The sequence below is a fragment of the Danio rerio genome, chromosome 25, assembly GCF_052040795.2.
Source record: "Danio rerio strain M-AB ecotype USA chromosome 25, GRCz13ab, whole genome shotgun sequence".
Classification (NCBI taxonomy): domain Eukaryota; kingdom Metazoa; phylum Chordata; class Actinopteri; order Cypriniformes; family Danionidae; genus Danio; species Danio rerio.
The window spans coordinates 5,350,001-5,370,732 of NC_141045.1; the positions used below are offsets into that span (position 1 = coordinate 5,350,001).

At 39.8% G+C, this 20,732-nt stretch overlaps 1 protein-coding gene across 37 annotated transcripts in view; it reads right to left on the reverse strand.

The window, feature by feature from the left end:
* syt7a (synaptotagmin VIIa) overlaps positions 1 to 20,732 on the reverse strand; it is a 214,020-nt gene that overhangs the window by 186,260 nt on the left and 7,028 nt on the right. The window lies entirely within an intron of this gene.

Sequence of the window (20,732 nt, forward strand, 5' to 3'; positions counted from 1 at the left end):
TGGCAATTTTCCGGAAAGGTCTGTATGTGTAAACAGGCCCTTTTTGAAAATTCTGGTAAATTCGTTCCGGGTATTTTCCAGAAAGAGAAGTTTTTCTCCATTACCGATAATTTGCCAGAATGCTGTGCTGTGTGAACGCAGAAGGAAAATTGCCAGAAAGAGCGCTTTCGCGCTTAGAACATGCTGACGTGGGACATGTACTCCAGCCAATCAGACCATTCAGACGCATTCACATCCACGCCGTTTATGAAAATAAAAGCCTTTGAATATTTTTCTAGACAAATTAAGCTGCTAGATGTTAGTCAGATAACGTTTCTATATTCCTTCTTAATGCTGTGTAAATAATTATCGATAAAATGCTTATGATAAGCCGTTGTTTGTTTAAATTCAAGCTCTGCTTCCTTCAGTTGCTTGACGCGTGTGCACGTGAAGGAGCCGATGAGCGCCAGCACACACACATATTATGTACATCTCGACATGCGAACGTGTCCTCCATATGTTTTCATCGAAGTTGTACACAATACTGATCCATCCACAGAGTTTGTGATGTAGTCAAATGTTTACAAATACAAGCGCAGCCATTTAGAGCTCATTTCTGGTTAATTATGTCAGAATTTACCACCTTTTTTTTTTTTAATGGATGTGTAAATGGTCTTTTACGGAAAAATTCCGTAACGTCAGTGACTGTGTGAACAGCGCTTTTTTGAATCTACAAGTAAAGTCGTTCCGGAAGTTTTCCGAATATTTACCAGTATCACTGTGTGAAAGGGCTATTGATAGTTTTGCCCAAGTGATTCCAATAATATCATTTCAAATCGTTAATCGTTATAGTTGTGGTGATCTCTGCTGTTGTTTAACATTTAAAACGTGTTTTGTTTTGTTTTTTGATGATGTTTATCGTTTTCTTCATAGTTCACTCGTTGTGCTTGGTGTGAACGAGCCTTAATGCAGTCAAATCTATATTTATGAGTGTCCTATGGTTTAAAAAGTCCTTTCAATGCCAAGATTTCCAGTGAATCTATAAACGTCTACAAAGCAAAGTTTTAAATGCAATTTAGATAGCATTTGGTTAAAGTTTGTGTCAATGACGTAACTGATCATTAATGTTGCATCAGCGCAATCCAATACTCCGGCGCTACATAAACCAAAATTATGGAGTGCAAATTACCGTTTGTCATTGAAAGTCGTCCTTAGATGAATGGCTTCCGTTAATTAGCAGGAATAATTGACTAAATAAATAAATAAGCAAAATCCTATTCTTTCAGCAGGGGTGCTGAAAATCATTATCACTTGCTAACTGCATCTTTTCACGAACGTACTTCTAGCATCAGGACTCATTATTGCGTCTGAAGATCTATAAATAGACTCTTGTGAAAGCAATTATCCGGCAAAACTGCAGGTATGAGGCCCGTGAGTGAGCCAACGGCGGGCATGTGGGGAACGGAGAGATTACCTAATGCAAGATCGTATAAACGACAGGCCTGTTGGAACCGAGTACACGTAAGCTGGAATATTTGGCCGTGGTGGGTTTTGAAAGAAATGACATTGAGGGTAGCCGTCGCAGAGCAAAATCAAACTATAACAAGCTACCCGGAGGGGAAATTGAGAGCGACGGCCAGTTGACAGCAGTCAGTAAACAAACATGATGGAATTCAGGATGCTGGTTGTGTTCCATCCTCCACCTGCTGCTCATTATGCGCACAACGCCTCCGAATATTCATCGGGATCATGAATATTTAACGATGCCCTCAATTGATTCTTATTGATAAACATTTAAAAGAGGTGATAGCTGGAGACGAGTACAAAGGACAAAGAGAAATGAATCTGTCAGTTCGTTTAAAGAGTGTAATGGCTGGGTTTTCTTTTGATCCCCCCTCTGCTGTCGCTCTCGGGTCCTTTATGTGGCTGGTTTATTGCCAGGTGTATAGAAAGTAAGACAGACGTGACAAACAGACTGACAGATGAATGGACAGATGGATGGTTGAACGGATAGAGTCAAGTGTATGATAGAAATGCATTTAACTATGTATGTATGAATGGATGGACAGAGAGGCAAGCGGACAAATGGATGGATAGGTAGCTGGATAGATGGAGAGGTAGACAGGTCACTTGATGGACAAAATAATGGACGGGTGGGCAGATGGATGTGAAAATGGATGGATGGATTTATGGATGGGAAAATGGATGGATGGATTTATGGATGGGCAGTTGAATGGATTTTTAGATGGGCAAATGAATGGATAGGTGGATTTGTGGATGGGCAGATGGATGGATTTATAGATGGGCAGAGGGATGGGCAGATGGATGGATTTATAGATGGGCAGATGGATAGATGGATTTATGGATTGATGGGCAGATAGATGGATGGGCAGATGGATGGATGGATGGATTGATGTGCAGATGGATGGATGGGCAGATGGATGGATGGATAGATGGATTTATGGATTGATGGGCAGATGGATGGATGGGCAGATGGATGGATGGATTGATGTGCAGATGGATGGATGGGCAGATGGATGGATGGATAGATGGATTTATGGATTGATGTGCAGATGGATGGATGGGCAAAAGGACAGAAGGATGGACAGATGGATGGACGGATAGATAGGCAGATGGATGGATGGGCAGATGGATAGATGGGCAGGTGGATAGATGGATGGATGAATGGGTAGATGGATAGATTGATGCATGAATGGATTGATGGGCAAATGGATCTATGGATAGATGGACTGATGGAGTGGCTGATGGATGAATGGATGGGCAGCCGGATGGAAGGATGGGCAAATGGAGGGATGGATGCATGGATGGGCAGATGGACTAATGGAGTGGCTGATGGATGAATGGATGGGCGGGCAAACGGATGGATGTGTGGCAAATAGGTGGATAGGCAAATCTATGGATGGTCAAATGGATGGATGAATGGATGGGCAGATTAATGAATGGATGGGGAGATTAATGGATGGGCAGCCGGATTGATGGGAAAATGGATGGATGAATGGGCAGATTGATGAATGGATAGACGGATTGATGGATGAATGGATGGTGGACAGATGGACTAATGGAGTAGCTGATGAATGAATAGATAGGTGGATGGATGGGCAAACGGATGGATGGGTGACAAATAGGTGGATGGGCAAATATATGGATGGTCAAAAGGATGGATGGATGAATGGATGGATGAATGATGGACAGATGGGCAAATGGACTGATGGAATAGCTGATGGATGAATGGGTGGATGGAAAAAAGTGACTAAATGGACAAATGGAGGAAGAGAATGATGGATGGATGATGGAAAGAGAGTAGATAGATGTTAGGATGACAGATAGACAGACAGATAGACGGATGGATGGATGGACAGACGAACGGCCGGACAGACAGACAGATACAGAAAGATACACAGGAAGTTAGATGGACAGACAGACAGACAGACAGACAGACAGACAGACAGACAGACAGATAGATAGATAGATAGATAGATAGATAGATAGATAGATAGATAGATAGATAGATAGATAGATAGATAGATATTTAAGGATAAAAGAACACGATGGAAGAAGAGGAATGAAAAAATGAACAGACTCTGAAGACATGGCACTCGTTCAGCACAATCTGTCCATCTCAACACATTGCCAGATTTCAGCACACACACACGCATGCACGCACACACACACACATCTCTTCTAACAACCTTGTTTAAACACACATGAAAGCGATGAGTTTCCAGCAGGAGTTTGCTGCATCTTTTGTTATAGATGAATTTCTGCTGCGGGTACATTTCTATACGCCTCTCTGTGCTGTACTGTATTTTATGATTGTGTTTGGTTATCGCTTCATTAGCCGTCAGCTACACTCAGACTTCTGGAAGATGCAATATATATATAAAGCCTGTGCATATATGATGTCCTATAAATAAACACAAACACGACTCCATCAACTTACAGGGAAAGAACTACCTCACATTTATTCGGCTTCCTTTCTCTCCCTCTCACACACACACACACACACACCCTCTTTCCACTTAGCACAAAAATATCAAACATGAATAGTGAGTCACACACACACACACACGCGCTCTCTCTCTCTCTCGTTCTGGCTCCAGCCCTCTGGAGAGGCTCTCTGCTCTCCGGAGAGGAAAGTGATTAAAAGATTTTTCCCTGTTTTTCCTTTCACGGCTCCTCAAAAGCACAGCGCAAAACATGACAGGCCTTAACACACACACACACACACACACACACACACACACACACACACACACACACACACACACACACACACGTGCAGCGAATTGTCTGTGCGCTTGTGTGATGTCACACTTCAATCATTATTTAGTATTTGTTGCAGTTTCCTCAGTTTCTTGTCATCTTTATAAACACTACCTGATTTATAATGATAAAGAAAACAATAAGAAGAGAAGGTGCTAAACGAAAAGGAGGGTTATTGAAACACGTAGGCCGTTTTGCTTTTAAATAAATGAATGCTGCATGTTTCAGCGTGTTCATTTATACATGAGTAATCGTTTCAGCATCTTTTTTCTGCTGTATATTGCTAATTGTTTGGGTTTGAGCGTGCAAACACATTTCTATACTACTGAAATGCACTTAGGGGCAGCATGCACGGTGGCTCAGTGGTTAGCACTGTCGCCTTACAGCAAGAAGGTCCGGTTTTCCCTCACAAGTCCAAAAACATGCGGTACAGGTGAATTTGGTAGGCTAAAATTGTCCGTAGTCTATGTGTGAATGAGTGTGTGTGGATGTTACCCAGTGATTGGTTGCGACTGGAAGGGCTTCCGCTGCGTAAAACATGTGCTGGATAAGTTGGCGGTTCATTCCGCTGTGGCTTTTAATAAAAGGACAAAGCCGAAAAGAAAATAAATGAATGAATGATTGTTATTAAATTGCTCTAAAATCTACTTTACATTGGTCTCCAAATTTTGCATGTCAGGTCCCTCTAGACTGGGCAACTGGGGTGGTGGTTCCCATTTTTAAGGGGAACCGGAGGATGTGCTCCAATTATAGGGGGATATCACACTCCTCAGCCTCCTTGGGAAAGTCTATGCCGATGGTTGACCCTAGGATTCAAGAGGAACAATGCGGTTTTCTTCCGGGTCGTGGTGTATTGGACCAGCTCCATACCCTCACCAGGGTACTTAAGGGTATATGGGAGTAGACCCAACCAGTCCACATGTGTTTTGTGGACTTGGAGAAGGAATTCGACAGTGTCCTTCGTGGCATTCTGTGGAGGGTGCCTGAATGAACAGAGTAGGAGTTTGGTTCGCATTGCCGGCAATAAGTCAAACTTGTTTCCAGTGCATGTTGGACTCCGGCAGGGCTGACCTTTTCACCAATTCTGTTCATCATTTTTATGGACAGAATTTCAAAGTGCAGCCTTGGGCTGGAGGGGTCCGGTTTGGGGACCACAGAATCTCATCTTTGTTATTCGCAGACGATGTTGTTCTGTTGGCTTCATCGAACAAGGACCTCCAGCATGCTCTGGGGCGGTTTGCTGCTGAGTGTGACCTGGCTGGGATGAGACTCAGCACCTCCAAGTCCGAGGCCATGGTTCTCCACCGAAAATCTCCAGGTTGGAGGAAAGTCCTTACCCCAGGTGGAGGAGTTCAAGTATATTGCGTCTTGTTCACAAGTAAGGAAAGGATGGAGTGTGAGATTAACAGGCGGATAGGTGCAGCGGCAGCAGTAATGCAGTCAATGTACCAGCCCGTTGTGGTAAATAAGGAGCTGAGCCGAAAGGCAAAGCACTCGATTTACCGGTCAATCTACGTACCTACTCTCACCTACGGTCATGAGCTTTGGGTCATGAATGAAAGAACAAGATCTCGGATACAAGCACCCGAAATTAGTTTCCTTCGCAGGGTGGAGAAGATAAGGTGAGGGGCTCTCTCACTTGGGAGGAGCTCGAAGTAGTGCCGCTGCTTCTTAACATCGAGAGAAGTCTGAGGTGGCTCGGGCATCTTTTTCGGAAGCCTTCTGGATGCCTACCTAGGGAGGTGTTCCAGGCATGTCCCAACAAGCGGAGGCCTCGGGGAAGACCCAGGACATGTAGAAGGGACTTTGTCTCTCAGCTGGCCTAGGAATGCCTCTGGATCCCCCAGGAGGAGCTGGAGGAAGTGTCGAAAGAGAGAGGGAAATTTGGGGTTCTCTCGTAAGACTGCTGCCCTCGCAACCCGGCCCCAGAAAGCGGTTGAAAATTAATAAATGAATAAAATCTACTTTAAAATAATAATAATAAAATAAATAAGGTCAAGAATCTTGGTATGATTCTGGAGTCAGCTCTGAATTTTAGTAGTCATGTCATAGCAGTAACTAAATCAGCATCCTATCATCTCAAAAACATTGCAAGAATCAGATGCTTTGTTATCAGTAAAGACTTGTTCATGCTTTTATCAGCAGCAGGGCGGATTACCGTAATGGACTCCTCACTGGCCTTCCCGAAAAGACAGTCAGACAATTGCAGCTCATCCAGAACACTGCTGCCAGGATTCTGACCAGAACCAGAAAATCAGAGCACACCACACCAGTCCTCAGGTCTTTACACTGGCTCCCAGTTACATTCAGATTAGACTTTAAAGTATTTTTACTTGTCTATAAATCACTAAATGGCCTAGGAGCTCAATACATTACAGCAGTGGTTCTCAAACTGTGGTAGGTGTACCACTAGTGGTATGCGGGCTTCCTTTTAGTGGTACGCGGAGGAATTAAATATATGTCATGTACATGCTACATATATTTCAAAATGTATAAAAAATTATGTATATAATGTGCCATATATGACATATAGCCTATATTTCTGAGGTAATCTGCCACGTTTGTTTTACTGTGCAGAGTTGTAGCTGCTTTACTGGGCCTACTACACTACTGTATTTCAATACTGCATGCTCATTTTGGTGGTACTCGGAGTGACAATTTTTTTTTCTGAGGTGGTACTTAATGAAAACAATTTGAGAACCACTGCATTACAGATATGCTCACTGAATATAAATCTAACAGATGCTTCAGATTATTAGCATCAAGTAAATTAGAAATTACAAAAGTTCAGTCAAAGCAGGGTGAATCCACCTTCAGAACTAACAGCGCCCCCTGCTGCTGGAATCAGCTCCCGGAAATGATCAGATGTGCTCCAACATTAGGCACATTCACATCAAGCCTGAAAACACATCCGTTTAGCTGCGCCTTTACTGAATCAGCACTGCGCTAAGGCCGACAAATCGCACTATTAAGTCTTTCTTTTCTTTTTCATTCCATTAAATCCTCTTTTTAACACATTTCCATCTGTTTTTAATATTTTTTTATTCTTTGTTGTTACTATTTTCTTGTTTTTTTAATTCCTGTTTATGTAAAACACTTTGAATTCCCATTGTGTATGAAATGTGCTTTATAAATAAACTTAAAAACAAGCAAAAGCAGCAGCAAATAATCATAATAATAATTATTTGTATCTTCCCCCTCATCCCAAAAAAAAAACAAAAAAAAAAAAACCAGTCCTGAGATGAAAAGAAGAGAATCAAAAGAAAAGAAATTGAAAGGAACGGAAAAGGAAGAGATGATAGAGATGTTAAGAAAAAGCAACAAAACGGAGAGAGCGGAGACTCTTTTTACACTGCTCTTATCGAACCGAAGGATGGTTGCATAACACCCTGCATGCATTAAAGCACACGTGTGCATTCACACACACAAAAGGCACATACACAGCATCATGTAGCTGCATGACGAAAGCCTTTCATGCCTGCGTTTCTCAGTAAAGCTACTCTCACCTCTATCTGACCTCTGAGTTTACAAACCCGACTGTTGCAAAAACACATTCAGGCCGCTCTCCTCTACACGACCTTGACCGAAGTATCACTCCATCTCTCCGTCAGTCTGTCAGGCACATTCAACATATTAATCCCGCTTCAAAAACTTCAAATTGTCCTAAAGTCTGAGGAGACTCCTGAGGGATGGGATGAGAAAAGGCACAAGACGAAAGAGGTGAAGATGTGAGATGAGGAGAAAAGAATTTGACCAAATTGGAAAAAAGAAAAGTCAAGATGAAGTAAAAAAAAAAAAAAAAGTGTGGGAAGAATGGAAGGCATGAATAAAAACACTCAAAATGAGAAGATCAGAGAATATGTGTGTGCAATTTACATGTATTCATTTAGCAGAGGCTTTTATCCAAAGCGACTTACAAATGCTGATATAAAAGAAGCACTTCAAATCACCAGAGAGCAGCTATAAATAGATGGCAAGCTATTTTTGCAGCTTTATTGTTAGTATTATTATTATTATTATTATTACTACATCCTTTGATATATATATATATATATATATGTATAAAATGTCTGTGCATATGGAGAGGAAAGGGTGTGTCTGCTACAGGTGGTTTGTCAAACCCACTCACCTGTGTGACATTCAAAATTGCATAATTCTTTCCCAGAAATATGGTGCGGTTAATAGCGGCACAGTGGCTCATTGCTAATGTAACCACACTGGTCCTAGGCCACCAAACCCACTTCAAGCTGGTATCGAACCCGCGACCTTCTTCATGGGAGTCTGTTGCTCTAACAAGGAGGCTAAAGACCATGGCCTCTAGCGTCTGTCACTAGAGCACCTTTAGAGGTCAGAGGAGTGAGGTTTACCTGCACAGCACTTACTCCGTTACACTAAGCACTGTCACCTCCCAGCAACTAGGTCTCTGGTTCGAGACACGGCTGGAGCAGTTGGCATTTCTGTGTGGAGTTTGCATGTTCTCCCTGTGTTGGCTTGGGTTTCCTCTGGGTGCTCCGGTTTTCCCTACAGTTCAAACACATGCGCTATAGGGGAATTGAATTAACTAAATTGGCCATAGTGTACGAGTGTGTGTGAATGAGTGTTTATGGGTATTTCCCTGTACTGAGTTGCAGCTGAAAGGGCATCCGCTGCGTAAAACGTATGCCGGAATAGTTGATGGTTGATCCCTGAAATAGAGAATAACGGCCTTCTTACACTATGCAATTTTTTTTTTATACTCTTGAACAATTGTAGCTTATCAGACGGCACCTACATGGCTGTCATGTCACACTGTTCTCGTTTTTCCCCATTCAAATGCGTCTTGTGAACGTGATTTTTTCCAAAGTTAGTCTCATCAAAACAAAGCATGCACACCTCAGAGTGTGCTCTGCTTTCAAGCCAACCAGCACTATTTTGCAGTCCATTACGGCATTTCATTTGTATGAAAAAAAAAATCCCTCAACATCTGGCAACATGTAAAATTCAATGACAGCAACTCAGAGGTGGAGTTTGAACCTTCCCACTAAGGTACCTAGATTTTTTTTTTTACGTATTGTGGTAATTTGCACGTTGTGTCAAAACGCTATGTGTCTAGATAATAAGGGTGTCACGATCCTCCAAATCCTCGATTCGATTACATTTTCGATTTTAAAGTCACGATTCGATTTTCGATTATGAATAATTAATTAATTAATGACCAATTAATTATTTGTAGCCTACCGTTTAAACTACCTGACCTGCATGGTCTTTGTTTTACCCATAAACAAATCATACAGTAAATGAATAAAGGCAAGATACACACATGATTACCACCTGTCAATCACTTTTTCTGCGGGACTCGTGAATAGGCAGTGATCTGTGTCGTTATAATGGCGTCGGTAAAAAAAGACGCACAACCAACAGGAACCAGCCAACAGTATCTGAGGTGTTCGCTAAAATGACTAAGTACAAGTGAGTGAAAGATTGAAGCAGTCCTCTGACTGCCTGGACCTGCTGTCTCGAGCGCAAGGCTGTGTCTGTGTGGTCACGTGATGTGCATTTTTAGAGGTAGAGAGGAAGGAGGGCTGCTCAGAAATGCTACACGCCACTGTGGATGTCAAATCGTTGCCGTTCTAAAATGCCATTTAAAAACAAAGACAGTGTAAACAGGGCCTGAGTGTGTACTTTTCACGAGCAAATTTGCAACGGGGGCGGGCGGAGGATCGCGATGCCTGTGTTGTCTATCGGACGAACTGTACGTAATACGTACATAGCAGAGCTTGCAAAACTGTGTTTTTTTTGTCGACAACACGAACGTTGTCAACATAACTCACTGGAAATCCAAAATGCTTACACACCGGCGACTTCATTGAAAGAGGAGAGGGTTTAAGTTCTGTCGACGGGTCTCCTGCTTCTGCAGTTTAACAAGCACTTCGACAAGCCTGTTTTTTTTCCCGCTTGGCAAGCCGAGCTGACGTGACATGGGGGCGTGGCAGCATCGACGATTCTATTTTTTGATTCGATAATGGAAATTGAGCATAAATTTCAATCGATTTCGATTAAGAATCGAAATCGTGACACCCCTACTAGACAATAGCTGTATACTCTCAGTTTGACTCATGTATGATCATTTTCCTCCAAATACGATAATTTTGAGTTTCTAGTACGATACTTTGACATTTCCAATCTGGCAACACTGACCGTTACTGTTTTTTAACGGGACAATTTTTAACAGTGTAGGATAGATGGACTTGTTGCCACCTCCTGTTTGTTTTTAATATCAATTATTTATCCATGACATGCTTAAACCAACCAAGAAAACAATCAGCAAAAATAAAAAAAATAACAGACATGAAGCAAAGAACAGCACATATGATAAAAGAAAATGTTTGACACAAAATGAGAATAAACTAAAAGAACACCAGTTTAAAAAGAAATCAGAAAATAAAAGAGACTCAGAAATGAAACATAAAAAAATCTCAAGCTGAGTCCCGAACAGAACAGAACAAACAGCGCTGGCTGAAGCTTTTTTTGTCCCTCGTTCAATGACAAGCGAGTCTGGACCCAACTCAAGTCCACTCTGCCGGAGTGCAGCGATCCCTTTTTTAGACTGAATTAATACACACTCGCTCTTGTCAGATGGAGGACTGCAGCCAAAGCCATGCTTTTAGAGCTGGAATAATATCAAGTGGCTTTATCTTCATAACTCTAGCCAGAAATCTACACCTACACCACAACAGGACCTGAAGACAGACTACAGGGTGCCACATGCCTTCATTCGTCTACAGTTTTCTGATTCGCTTTGAATGTTTCAGTTCAGACCGCTGACAAGAATATGACCTAAAATCTGCTCCGCCGTTCCTTCTGATGCCACTGAGCCGAGCGCGAGGCTATTTGGGGAGCACGACGACTCTATTTCAGGTGTCCTCACACAATGGATGTAATTAGCTCCTGTTGTAGTAGTATGTGTGTGTGTGTGTGTGTGATCCCACCATCAGCTCTATACACTGTACAATGAGAGTCATGTAAACAACACAAAACACACAATCACTTTCATGTCTCATAATGCCCATTCTTCAAGTCATTTTCCTGGGTTGTTTTTCCCCTCGCTAATGAAAATGGAGTATGATCACACGCTCATTTCCCTCTTTCTCCCGGCTATCCATTTAAATTCCACCCATCTAAACAGACTGGAGCATTATTGTGGACTCGCAGGAGTCGTTCTGTCTCCATCCTGCAAACCTCATCTCAACCAAATGTGAGCGGGACACACCCAAACATGGCAAGACGGGGCACAAGCTGGCAGAAGGACTTAAAGTTACAATCAAATATTGTGGAGAAATTCCACTATTACTAAAGCCTTTTAGAAGCGCACGATGTTGGAAGTTGCACGGTCATGGGTTCGATCCCATTCATTCACTCATTTTCCTTCAGCCTAGTCTCTTATTTATCAGGGGTCGCCCCAGCGGAATGAACCGCCAACTAATTCAGCATATGTTTTACGCAGCGGATGCCCTTCCAGCTGCAACCCAGTACTGGGAAACACCCATACACTCTCACATTCACACACACACACTCATACACTACGGCCAATTTAGTTTATTCAATAGCTATAGCGCATGTGTGTGGACTTGTAGGGGAAACAACTCAGGGAGAACATGCTAACTCCACACAGAAATACCAACTGACCCAGCCAAGGCTCGAGCCAGCAATCTTCTTGCTGTGAAGTCACAGTGTTAACCACTGAGCCACCGAGTTTGATTCCAAGGGATTCTTAATAAAAAGGGAGGCGGAAAATAAAGACATCTGACAACATTTTTGAAAACGACACAGCCTCAGAAAACTGATTTTGCGAAAATAGTGACGTCATTTGCTTGTTAGTTTCAGCCCCGCGCAGGTATCATTCTCAAGTCACGTGCCAAGTTGTTTAAACAGAAAATGCATTTGTGTCTCTTTGTGCATCCATTGGAATGCTAGTACTGAGACTTTTAGAAAATCTTCACCCTTTACCAAATCTTCACTTTCAGAAAGTTTTGGTTTCAGTCACACTTTTTTTGTGTCGACAGTAAAACCGCATTGAAAAAAAGTGCGGTATTGAAATAATTGCCCATGCTCCTGTGGACATGAAGTCAAATGGTGCAGTTTTATTTTGTTATTACTATTTAAAGAGCGTGTTTTTGCGGATCCATGTGACTGGGAATTGTTGTTGTGTCTAAATAAAAATGATCCAAAACAATAGGAAAGGTAATAGAAAATAGGGCTGCACAATAAATAAATACCAAATGGGATTTATCAAAATTTGCAATTGTCATGCACATCTTTTCAAGAAAGCGTGTGATCAGTAATAAATGTCCTCTGAAGGCCAGAGGGTGCTCTCGCAGACAGAAACGCCAAACAGCCATGAAAAAACCCAGGAAATGTCCTTATCGGTTGTTTAATAAACTGAATTAAACTAAACTATTTACTTATTTTTCAAACTAAGGACTACTGAATCAGTTCGCCAAAAGATTTCTTCCAATCAAAGGACTACTGAATCAGTTCGCCGAAAGATTTCTTTCAATCTAAGGACTACTGAATCAGCTCGCCAAAAAAATTTCTTTCAATCTAAGGACTACTGAACCAGCTCGGCGAAAGATTTCTTTCAATCTAAGGACTACTGAATCAGTTCGCCGAAAGATTTCTTCCAATCTAAAGACTACCGAATCAGCTTGCCAAAAGATTTCTTTCAATCTAAGGACTACTGAATTAGCTCAATGAAAGATTTCTTTCAATCTAAGGACTACTGAATCAGCTCACCAAAAAATTTCTTTCAATCTAAGGACTACTGAATCAGTTCGCCGAAAGATTTCTTCCAATCTAAAGACTACTGAATCAGCTCGCCAAAAGATTTCTTTCAATCTAAGGACTACTGAATTAGCTCAATGAAAGATTTCTTTCAATCTAAGGACTACTGAATCAGCTCACCGAAAGATTTCTTTCAATCTAAAGACTACCGAATCAGCTCGCCAAAAGATTTCTTTCAATCTAAGGACTACTGAATCAGCTCGCCAAAAGATTTCTTTCAATCTAAGGACTACTGAATTAGCTCAATGAAAGATTTCTTTCAATCTAAGGACTACTGAATTAGCTCAATGAAAGATTTCTTTTAATCTAAAGACTACTGAATTAGCTCAATGAAAGATTTCTTTCAATCTAAAGACTACCGAATCAGCTCGCCAAAATAATTTCTTTCAATCTAAGGACTACTGAATTAGCTCAATGAAAGATTTCTTTCAATCAAAGGACTACTGAATTAGCTCAATGAAAGATTTCTTTTAATCTAAAGACTACTGAATTAGCTCAATGAAAGATTTCTTTCAATCTAAGGACTACTGAATTAGCTCAATGAAAGATTTCTTTCAATCTAAGGACTACTGAATCAGCTCGCCGAAAGATTTCTTTCAATCTAAGGACTACCGAATCAGCTTGCCAAAATAATTTCTTTCAATCTAAGGACTACTGGATCAGCTCAATGAAAGATTTCTTTCAATCAAAGGACTACTGGATCAGCTCGCCGAAAGATTTTTCAAACACTTGACTGGTTATAAAGTGAGCTTGGACTAAAAACATGTCATTAAATGAGGTATTTTCAATTGCTTTTTTTAGACAGATAAGCAACACAGAACCTTACAGTTGTTCAATGAGGAAAAATTTTACAACTTTGTTATTGTATTGACCTTATTCTAAAATGCGGAAGTGCGCCTGTTTTTGCGATTGTCTTAGAACTTCTGATTCAGTCGCCTATGGTAGAAATGACTAGGAATAATAAACGGCAGAAAATGGCCAAACTACTTGCTCAACAAACAAATGTTTGCATGACTACACAGACCAAGTAGCATAATATAATAAGAAAATATTAAATTGCAACATCAAGCAGCGTAACGAGCAGTTGTTAACGTCAAAAAATGAATGGAAGTGAATGTGACCGGAAGTCACGAGACAAAAAGATTCAAATCGCAGCGCCCACTCGACAGCTGAGAATAAGGTGAATAAGCTCCACTAAATGGGATTTGGGAATAAAACACTATAATGAGTTCTGATTCATACTTCTCAAGCAAATCACCAACATAATATTTTTAAAATAGTTTTTCTACCACATACTACTATAAAACTCATTTATGATAATTTTTTTTGAATTTGTACTTAATTTCATACTTATTTCATTCCCCAATGAGATTGAGTTTATGTATGCACCATATGGTAAAGTATATAGTTTTTAGTATAAGTTTTTTCTCATCCATGCAAGACAAAAGAAGCCAGCGATTCAATCAAAGTTGATATTATTTACAACCAACCAAACGGCATTTAGCTTTCACAATGATCCAGACTTTCATTTACCTCGCCAAGCACAGCTCTTAGTGCCCATCTATCGACAGCACTTGTGGTTTTATGTTGATTACCACAGAAAATAACTTCAATCTGTTTCTCAATTAAAAAAACAAGTCCTGATTAAAATAAAGCAATTAAAAACTCAAGTGCACAGACTTTGATGGGCTAAACGTAGACATGAGATGCTCATCATTTTTTAAAATCCTTGTATATATTATTGTCTAAATCATGCTTTCAGATGTTTCACTGCCTTTAAAGCAGATGGATTTCTAGTAATCTGATTTGTCTGGTTTATAACATTAATATTGCATATAACTTTTAGACAACCTTAGAAAGATATTCTCTCGTATTAGTCTCATGTTTACGAGTATAATGCAAGTCTTAATGCTCATTTCCATTGTGAGTGCTTTATTGTAATCATGAAACCAAACCGAAAAACTATTATCAATTATACTCTGTGGTAAGCAACTGCAAATACTGTCGACGGAGTCTTAAGTCAACAATGCACACAAGAATCCTTGTTCATATTAAAATCTGACTATTATTACAATTAACAGCACTAATAATCCGAAAAGCATTTGTTGGAAGAGAACATACTAGTGGCCTGAGACTTTTTGTACAGCGTTATCCTGCAACAATGTTCTCAGTGTCTTGTTTTCTCTCTTGGGGACTCATTTCCATTTCGAGCTAATCACTTTGACGACTCTTACATCATAATCCGAATGCAAATTACATTTATGGGCACTAGTGTCACTGATTTCTGAAACGATAAATACTGCCTTAAGAGATGGGATTTCGCAGTTGTCCTGGAAAATATTTGTCATCGTGCACTGGGGGGCGTTCGTTCAGGCCACTGTTTTGATTCGGTTCATCCTCGAGGTCGAAATTAGCATTAATCAATAAGACAGATGGACCTTTAATCGCTCATCAGAGAGCCAGATCTGATAGCGATGCTTTCCGGCATTTTAAAGGAGACAAATTATGAACAATTACTCCATTAAACCTGCACTTAAACGTCTCCGATTGAGAACTTGGGTGTCCTTCGACAGGCTTGTGATGGTAAATGTTGTTCCCATCCAAAAACAAAATGAATTCTCTTTTTTCTAAAGTAAAACCTGTAATTTTGAAATGCATACACAAGCTTAAAATAAAATTTGATCACGCCTTGATTTATAATTCTTTAATTAGGACTAGTAAGGTCTGACTTTTCTTAGACTAAAGTCTTGTCACATGACAGAAGTAATGTCCAATATTGAATATAAAGTCATGCTGCAGTGGAGAAGGAATGAATATTGTGTCTGACTCCATCATGAGCTTGGAGGACTGCATCCATACATCTCTGACATGACTCAAATCACTGATTAATAAAGTCTTCTGGAATGGCAGAGAAAGAGTTCTTGCAGGACTCCAAGAGCTCATCAAGATCCTTTGGATTCATCTTCAATGTCTCCTCCATCTTACCCCAGACATGCTCAATAATGCTCATGTCTGGGGGCTAAGCTGGCCAATCCTGGAGCACCTTGACCTTCTTTGCTTTCAGGAACTTTGATGTGGAGGCTGAACTATGAGGAGCGCTATCCTGCTGAAGAATTTCTCCTGTGGTTTGTAATGTAATGGGCAGCACAAATGTCTTGATGCCTTATGCCGAGTTCAGACTGCATGATGTTCAAAGTAGTCGTGTCACAGATGTTTTCACACTGCGTGACTATCTGGGCTAGCGTTTCGTCGCTGCTTTGTTTACACTGCAAGATGGATCAGGACAGGGACTTTCACATTGCATGACTTTACTATAGGAAGAATCGCTGGCAACTTCGTCCAAACTACGTCTCACAGCCAAAAACATGTCATATATCTTTTGTTATTAACTACATAATGAGAAAGAAGCCTTTAATGGGGTAGAAAATGTACATATTTGCTCACCTGGGTTTAAAGGGAATTAGCCATTTCTCCTCATCGTTGATGATAAACTAATTTCTTTCTGTATGAAACGTTAAACAGACACGGTTGCTCCTGAGTCCTGTCAAACCTCCACTAGTTTTTCCTCCATTTCGTGGGTCCAAATAAACCGAAAAAGAGCGCTTTAAACTTCTCCCCCAGCCTCCCGCTGGCCTGCAGCAGGTATACACACACGCACACACAAGTGAATGCCGCTCTCTCATTGGCTGTAGGCGATCGCTGATGTTATTTTCAGTCAAAACTCATTTCACACGGCATGATTTGAATCGCCGACAGCTCCAGATATTCAGCACGCCAAATATCTCACAGGCATCGGCGACTCATCGGCGATTCTCTCAGATCGCGTCTTTGATAGTTCATACTGTGTTGTCACTCACGTGTGCGAGCATCGATTTGCCTGTGATTTCAGGCATTTGTCTGCGATTTCTCAAAACCTGTCGGCGAGCCAAAATCAGGGCTAAAATCACGCAGTCTGAACTAGGCATTAAGCTGTTGATCTTGCACATCTCTCGCTCGCCTCCATACTGAATGTAAGCCCAAACCATGATTTTTCCTTCACCAAACTTGACTGATTTCTGTGAGAATCTTGGGTCTATGCGGGTTTAGGCATGGGACAATAACCGTTTTCAAGGTATACCGCGGTTTGGAAAAGTCAAGTTTTTAAAACCTCCAAGTTATTCTGTAATATCCTTCCTAAGGTTTTTTTTTAACTTTTCTTTTGTTGTTTTTAGTGCAACAGTATCTCCAGCAGATAAGATATCAAAAGATGCCCTTTTAAACTGTAAAGACATCAGTATTTTTGAAACTAATGAAGACAGCAAAAGTCGACGATTCATTTTCATGATTTAGCCTGACATTTTCACTACTCCAAAATATTACAAATCTTTCAAAAACGAAAATATCTTGTTTTCAAATGGGGAAAAAAAAGACATTTAAAAGAAAATATTTTAGAGCAGTAATCACAATACCTTGATACCATGAAACCGTGATATTTTTATCCAAAGTTATCATACCATCTGAGTCTCATACCGGGCCATGCCTATGCAAGTTCCAGTAGGCCTTCTGCAGTACTTGTGATGATCACTGAGATGATTCATTGAAAAAAAATCGACCTTCAGCCACTTTTCCAAATGATCAACTAGAAGTCAAGTTATTATTTGTTGCTCTTAAAGGTTCAAGAAACCAGAGTACTTTATTTATTTATTTTTTTATTTTAACAGATTTGTGTGTGTTGAGCATCAGTTAAGACAGTGTTGGCACCTGTCAGCTTTAATTGAGCTTTTGTAAGTTAATTTTAGATTTAGATTTAAAATGATTTTGGGGCGGGATCAAAATCAGTGATGTAGCGCAAAACTGCAAGTGCAAAGATGACGCGTCGGTTTCTCATTATTATTCATAGCTGAGTTTTCTTATCCTGTGAGAAGAGCCGGCTTCTTAATTATTCATTATTCATAATTATTCAAAACAGACCTGCCAGTGCCAAGCTGTGAGACACATTGATGACTGGGTGAAACCGCGTCCACGGACCCACGGCACACAGTATTTAGCGGTTTATGAAGGGTCGTATGTGTTTGTTTCCATGATCCATGGGGTTTGTTGCATGTTTTTCCCGCGATGCTGTCAGAGCCGATACAGCTAAGCTGTGTGTGTGCTGCAAGCGTTTTTGTCGGGAGAGCAGTACGAGAATTGGAGAATAGCGGAGGTTGTCTTTTATCAGGAGTTCGTTCACATTTAGACACATCGCCGTGCTGCTGTGTTTGCCTAAATCCTCCAGATTACCAGCAGGGCTAATGGATAAAATAGACATGGCAAGAGACCTGCTGCACTGAGTCTGCATTCAGACCCGGGGATTGAGGAAAAAGTCCTCATTTAGTGTTTATATGAACACGATTATCTTTTTAATTATATAAATTGTGGTTATGTGTGTATAAAATTACAATTAACAAATGTAGCAGGGCATTAAATTACTGTTTATTTCTTTGCATTTTAACTTTGTAAACTATAAAACCATGCGTCTCCTCACGGTTTGTGTCTCAATTTGTGAGTTAACTGATAACAGTTGTTCGCTCCCCTCGTTCTCCCTGCTCTGCTGGCCACGCCCACTCCTGCCTCTGATCGCGGAGCTCCACGCCCACTATGATGCATCTTTTTAAAAAATGCTGAGGTAGACTTGAACTGAAAGTTAGGGATTTCATGGCCCTTTAAAACTGGGATTCACGACAAGACTTTTGTCCGTGTATGTTTTGAAGAATGTTGGTTGCTCATTGATTTAAAGCAAGAAAAAATTACTATGGATGCCAATCGGTGCCAGCTTTTTCAGAAGATCTTCTGTTCTCAACAGTAGACAGAAAGTTAAATAGTTTTTGAAGAAGTGAAGGGTAAATTTTAATTCTTGGATGAACTATTCCTTTAAGAAGCATGAAAATGAATCAGGGCTCCTTCGCACTTCATTCAAGGTCACGTCCGCACTCCCATTTGCCAATAAAATCAATGGCGTGACTGGCGTGTGATAGAGAGCGCAACATCATTTTCTAAAGAATCGTGAGCGGGCCACATTTAACTTTGATGCACACGGACATATTCATTAGCTGACAATTTTGGCATCTAATATTCATTTTGATGAAGAGGCTCAAAATTCACAATCAATTTTCCGTTCCTCATAAGAGCAGGGTGAGATCCAACAGGGCTTAAAATCAATGCTCTTCCCTCTCACTTATCCTCTGTATAATAGCCTGGTACTGGTTTCCAATTACTCTCCCTGGTCGTCCGAGCTCAGGTACTGTGAGTAATATTATAAGAAACGACAGGTCAGAGGAGCGACTCTCAAAGGGTTCGGCGGCCATCTTTGACCTGGCTTCTCAAAGCTCTTTAAGGTGGAAGATATATTTCTAAAAAGGAACAATGACCGTGTAGCTCTCTGGACAGTGTTTAGATATAATTATGACTATCTAGGATGAAGCCAGATCAGTCTCAAAAATAATATAATTATAAAATAAAATTTATACATGCACAGCACAATTCACATTTACAAAATCCCGTTTGTAAATTCAAAACACAATAAAAACGATTCATGAATTCACAAGTGATAATCGTAAATATTTTTGCCATATTTACGATTATATTTTTGAATTAGATGTGTCTATTGTGAACCGTGTTTTTCTTGATGCCTGGAAAACGGCTGCAGACAAACTAGCAGGAGTGGATCTTGTTTTGTTTATTGATAGAAAATTTGTAAATATGCTATGACCACTCACACGTAAAATCAATATAAACTTAATCACAAAAAAAAAAAATGAATCATGCTTCGAATTTATGAATTAGATTTGTGTATTTATGAATCGTGTTTTGAATTTACAAATTGGATTTGTGTGCTTTTTAATCGTGTTTTGAATTTACGAATTGGATTTGCGTATTTATGAATAGTGTTTTGAAATTACGAACAGTTTTTTTTGTATTTATGAATCATGTTTTGAAATTATGAACTTTTTTTGTATTTATGAATCATGTTTTGAAATTAAGAACTGTTTTTGTAAATTTATGAATTGTGTTTTGTAATTACGAATTGCATTTGTGTGCTTTTAAATCTTGTTTTGAATTTATGAACTGGATTGGTGTAGTTTTGAATAGTGTTTTGAATTTACGAATTGTATTTGTGTACTTTTTAATCGTGTATTGAATTTACGAATTGGATTTGTGTATTTATGAATTGTGTTTTGAATTTACGAATTGTATTTGTGTACTTTTAAATCGTGTATTGAATTTACGAATTGGATTTGTGTATTTATGAATTGTGTTTTGAATTTACGAATTGGATTTGCGTATTTGAGTAGTGTGTTGAAATTACGAACAGTTTTTTTTGTATTTATGAATCATGTTTTGAAATTACGAGCTTTTTTTGTATTTATGAATCATGTTTTGAAATTACGAACGTTTTTGTAAATTTATGAATTGCGTTTTGTAATTACGAATTGCATGTGTGTGCTTTTGAATCTTGTTTTGAATTTATGAACTGGATTTGTGTAGTTTTGAATAGTGTTTTGAATTTACGAATTGTATTTGTGTACTTTTTAATCGTGTATTGAATTTACGAATTGGATTTGTGTATTTATGAATTGTGTTTTGAATTGACGTATTGGATTTGTGTTTTTATTAATCATATTTTGAATTTA